Source organism: Populus nigra, chromosome 1 (assembly GCF_951802175.1).
Source record: "Populus nigra chromosome 1, ddPopNigr1.1, whole genome shotgun sequence".
Lineage (NCBI taxonomy): Eukaryota > Viridiplantae > Streptophyta > Magnoliopsida > Malpighiales > Salicaceae > Populus > Populus nigra.
Window position 1 is genome coordinate 40,536,444 of NC_084852.1, and position 5,987 is coordinate 40,542,430.

Consider the following 5,987-nt stretch of genomic DNA (forward strand, 5'->3'; position numbering starts at 1 on the left):
ATTTCTATACAAACAATCTTTCAGAATTCTAACACTACTATCTTAAAAATATTTCACTATTGATCATGTTACATGAACTTATAGAAGAGAAGAGACTCAAATTCTCTTTACAAAAACCAAACCTAAACTCTATAATTAGATAATAAGAAAAAGAACTATTTATATAAGGAACATGGGCTAAAAATGACTCAAGAATTAATTCTGTTAATTAAAAGGAGCACATTAATTCTGTTAATCAACAAATTAATTCTCGCCCTTTAAGTATGTTCCGCTTTGTTCATAAATACAGAACATAATTCTCTTTAAATAAGTGACGTTTTAAATTAACTAAAAGAAAAAAAATATGTTAAGGTCAAGTGTTAAACATGACTTAAACTGATCAAATATATTAACAATTTATAGGTTGGCAACAAATACCTAATGAACCCTAGCTCGAGCTGATCGCATGTATGTGATTAAGCGTAACGTCCACATAGTCTCTCTTTTGTAAAAGTTTTGGTGTTAAATGAGCTAAGCTTTTATTTCTCAAGCCATCACTATAAAAGTCAGTACTGTAAAATCTTGCAATCTTTAAACATGAGATAGGTTTAAAACTTTATTGATAAATTATTTTTCCAGTTCAATTCATTATTCATCCACAAATAATTTTAAACATATTATTATTTTATATTAAAATACTTATATATAGATAAATATTTTCAATAAAGTCTAGAATGAATTACACTCTATAGTGATTTAAATATGTGCATTAGCCATAGTTAATAACCATTTTCTAACATGATTGTTTACAATTACTTGTATAAAGTAATCACATAGATTGCTTTTCAAAATGAATTTTATTTTAATATGTATTAAAATAATATTTTTTTTATTTGTAAAATCATAACATTAAAATAATAAAAAAGTTTAAAAAATAATTAAAAACAACAAAATTTAAAAAATCAGCGAGGCGTAGCAGCTGCGCGAAACAGTCCCTTAATAAAGCACATGCTTTGCTTCTAGCCAATTACATTCTGACAAAACAATGACCGCTTGATTGCGATCAGAAGGCTAATAAGCAAAGCACAGGATGACGGAGAGCCAACGTTAAAATCCAAGAAGACGTAAGCAAAAAGTAAAGTGTCCTGTTTTGGCTTTCGGCAAGGCTTGCCTTGCAAGTTTGGTTTCTACCTGCTCTGTTTATTTTGCAAACAATCCAAGAAAATTGAAGCGACTTGATGGCTCGGTGACTAGCTTTTTCTTTAACTGGTTTAAAAAATGAAACCACCAAGAACCCCATAATGAAATGGCTCCTTTTTCCTTAAACTATTAAATTGTAAGGTTCAGTTGCTTGCCATATCTCAACCTTTGATGCGTTAGACTCAAGCGTATGATTAATCTCGGGACGTTTCCTTCGGTGGGCTAGCTGCTCTCTTTTAAAGGAAATTTGCACGTAAAAGGAATGTTTTATTTCCCCGACTTTTACCGAGACAGCGTAAGTTCGAAGTGTTCAGTGGTCGAAGTTATGATCACTCCTATCACAAAGAAAATAACACAGAGAGGGCCGAGAGCTGAAGACGTGCCCCCCTGTTTGTCGATAGAAAGCGAGCATGCATTGTATATTTCACATGCTTTTGTGTCAATTCCCTTTCCCTTTCCCTGCGGTCGCTAGCATATAACTCAAATGAGACATCATAGCCCTTTGCAGTTCTTTTTTCCTTTTCTGATATGGTCGGTCGGGAGCGGCGAGATGATGGGGGTTGTCATTTCAAGCCAAGCCAGCTGGAAAATATTGGTTGTTGAAGAGGAAGACATCGTCACAGAACTAAAACCAGATAAATGCTGCAATTTGAAGTGAAATCAAGATTCAAGATAGCGATAACTTGCCCGCTCCCAATATTAGACGAAGAAGTACTGAAGACGTGGCCCTTCCTGGGCCTCTTAGATCCTACACGGAAACATCATATCCTATAGGGGTCTATTCTAAAATGGTTCCAAATATTTTTCAATTTTCAATTATTTAAATCATCAAAATTTGAAACTTTTTAGCAAGTCCACCATGCATTAAAAATAAATAAAACTGAAGTGGTTATGATAGCGACAATCGTTTTCCAAATCTATTAAAGATTGAAGAGCATTATAGTCAGGTTTTCTTGACGGAGAAGCTATATATTATATATAAATTGCTTGCGTTGAGACTTGAGAGTAAATCGTAAGCAATCATCCCATTATAAGAGCTATGGCAAAATAAAAGCAAAAGCATAGTGAACATATTCAAGAAAATCTTTATCTTTAATTTTAGAGTGCTAATTGCTTGGCAGTCAATTATAGGTTGAGTTGGTTTTATTCACAATTAGAGGCCTGATTGCTTCCCTCTGCCTGGAATTTATCTAGGTTCTAAGGTAGCATTGCCTTTAGTGCGTGTTTACAGTTCAAGTGAATGCCACTGTTATCGGTGCGCCGAAGCATCAAAATCATTTTGTCATGCCACGCTGGTGGCTGCTCACTTTCATCTCTTAATCAATTCAATCCTCTCTCAAGTTAATCTAAAACTTTAAATTATCACATAAAATTTTAAAATTTAATTTATATTATTTTCTAATATGTTTTCTTAAGTAAAAAATTTTCGGGATTGAAACTTTTACATATTTGCAATATTTTATACTTAATTTTTATCAAATAAATAAAAATAATGAAACGCGAATTCGTGACTGTTTGATTATCAAAATTTTAATACTATATCAAATAACTAATTTAACCTAACTAAGATGCGGGACGTCAAGACTGTTCTCACTCCCATGCCAACCAATCCTCCTCCTATGTGAAACCCATGATCTTCTTTGTCTGATCTAGCTGAATATCGCCGGTAGTTGGAAGCCCCAATATTTGCTAATAACAAGACCAGGCAATAGGCATAGCCTTTGCTATTAACAAGCTGTCACAATACATACACTGCCCAACAACATATCATTGGTCCTTTGTAAAGTAGCTACTGCCTATATTATTGGCACCATTGATGATAGCTTACAAATTTACCATGACTCTTCTACCAGTTTGCATGCTTTCTCTAACTCTTCTCTCAATTTACAAGCTTGCTCTGATGCTGATTAGACACGGGATAAGAATGTTTTTTTCAACAAATTCCTATGTTGTTTATCTTCTAAAAAATATGTTATCCTAAAGTTCTAAAAAGCAATAGATTGTTGCTACATCATCTACTAAGAGAGAATATTATTCTAATATTATATTAAAAAATTAATTCAATTAAAAAAATTAAATTATTAAATTAAATTTTAAAATATAATTTATATTATTCTCTAATATTTATCTCTTCTGAAAATAAGAAGAATACAATTCTGAATGCAACAAATAATTCACAGGAAGAGGAACGCAGGAGGGAAACTTTACCATGTCACATGCTCGATTGTTGAGACATCCAAGAAAAAAGAATGTTGAAAAATCGAAGCACCCAATCGGACAGAAAAATGATGAGCAGTTAAAATTCTGGCACACGAGTGTAAAGTTGCTTTAACATGATCACAATCGAAAAACAATTGGGATTACACGTAGGCGATCCCCTAAAGATGTTCTTAAATCTTCGACTCGGATTCTGGTGGTGTCTTTCAACTTCATAGGTAGACAGGTGTAACTAACATAAAGGAATTTGTTTGACTTTGTGACTATGACATGCTCTGACGTATTGGCTTAAATCATCGTTCCATTACAGCAGACGACTATGGTTCTAATCGAAGAAATGGTAAGTAGAGCAAAATGACCGTTACGAGATTGCTCAAAGGAAAAACTAGAATGGACGAAGACCGCCTCCAATAAGTACTAGATTATTATTATTAAAATTTAATTATTAAGAAAAAAAATCAAATAAAACTTTATTAATTTAAAATAATTGAAGACTACCGGATTTTCGAAATAGAAAAGTATTCAGCCATTTTCTCCTTTAAAAAAACAAGGTGGTGAAAACAATATTTTTAACACGATATAAAAAATATAATGCAAACTTGAATTGTAAAAATAAACAATACAATCGTAAGTAATTTTTGTTCATACATCATTTTTGCATCCTTAAAAGATTAAGTTTTAAGTCAATTTTACACTTTTCATTTACATTAGACACCATTTTTTTTAAGCATTGATATAATCTAATTTTAATGTTGATATTAACCTTAAAATTGAAATTATAGTTATAATAAAGATTCAAATAATAAGTTGTTGCTTGCAAAGATTTGAGGAGTTGAATTCTCAAATCGAATAAAATGTTTAAGAATAAAATTAAAAAAAATCTAAATTTCAAAAAGTATAAAAAGCAAAATAAACAGTAATTAAAAGAAGAAGAACTGAAATCGATAAGATTACAAATCAAGTGCCATAATTGTTTTTTAAGAGTTCAGGTGTGTTTTTCTATGAATGAAATAGAGAAGAAAGAAGAAAGAAAAGACCTTCACCACAACCCGACCGGATCTCCTCCGTGAGCACGCGCCACACCATAAAAAAGAGAACAACACGTCGCTCCCAACGCTGCGGCGGAAGCAGGACTTTAGCCGCTGCACGGTCCCTCACACGCCATTTAAATGGCGCGGAGGCCATGTCGTGTTGATGTGTGTTGCACGTGTCAACAATATTTATTTAATAATATTTAAAAACTTAAAATTATCAAGCCACCCCTGAAAAAACCTTAAAATAACAACAAAGCCAATCGAAAAAGACCTAAACACCCTCATAAATAGCCTTTGTTTTTTTTTAAAAAATTGCAAGTTTAATTTCACCATTTTACTAAAAAAAAGATATACACAGAGAAGCCCCTCCATGCATTTATATTTATTTTTCTCTTTCAATGGCATGATTGTAACTTGATTGTTCATTTTTTTTAAGAAAATGACAAAAGAGCCCTTCATCCAAATATTTTTTTTTCTTTTAAAGGCAAAATAGCCATTACATTGCAACAAAAAAAAGATGTATGGATCATTTTGTCCCGAATCAATCTTGAAATGACGAATGTATCCCATGAAAAAGATATTTCTACCCCGATTGCAGGCTTAATCAGTTTTTTTAGAAGGACAAAATCGTATTTACATTGTTCCAATCCATAAATTTTTGTATTTAGAACTATAGTAAAAGACTGAACGCATCCAAGTTCCTTTTTTTTTATATATGTTTATTATGACGGCTAAAAGAATTCTAAACTTATGGTGGCATTGATTAATAGTCTACATTCACATTTAGAGTATGTCTGGTAGTGTGGTAGCGGTTGCTTTTCAAATAACTTTTCGTGTCGAAATGCATGCCAATGATGTTTTTTTATTTTTTAAAAATTAGTTTTGACATCAGCATATCAAAACGATCCAAAACATATAAATCATATTAAATTTTAGCAAAAAAAATTAAATTTTTTTGGAATACGGTTTGCACTACGTTTCCAAACGGTTTTTTAGTTAATCTATAATTGTTTTGTGTGTGTGTGTGTGTTGAAATTGTTATTATTAATTGCATCTTTATCAAAATTGTGTTCTGCATCCAGTTTTTTTTTTTGTAATTTGTGCTATTTCACCTAAATTGTTAGCCAAGTATATTAAAAATAAAAATTACCGCCAACAAAAGGAAAGTTTAAAAAGAGTTGTCGTAAAGAGTCAAATGTAAGGAATTTCAGGGGGGTTGTGAGGGGACAAACTGAACTGTACATGCAAAGCTGTAAGAGGGCCCCTCGCAAGACATTTGGTTGGTGCAGCACATGCTGAGATCTTACTCGTCTTCTTGTTTCGTTTGCGAACATCCATTTTTGACCTCACAGTCCTTGCCTTCCCTGTTCAGCAATCCTCAATTTAATGCAAAAATCAGACGGACTGAAGAACCATGTCGACATCTAAAAACTTAAGCTTTCAAAAATAGATTTTGTGATTACTTAAATTATTAAATGAAATCTTTAATAAGATGCTTCATTGAAGAATTATTTTAATTTAAAAACTTAAATTATTAAATGAAATTTCAAAAATAAT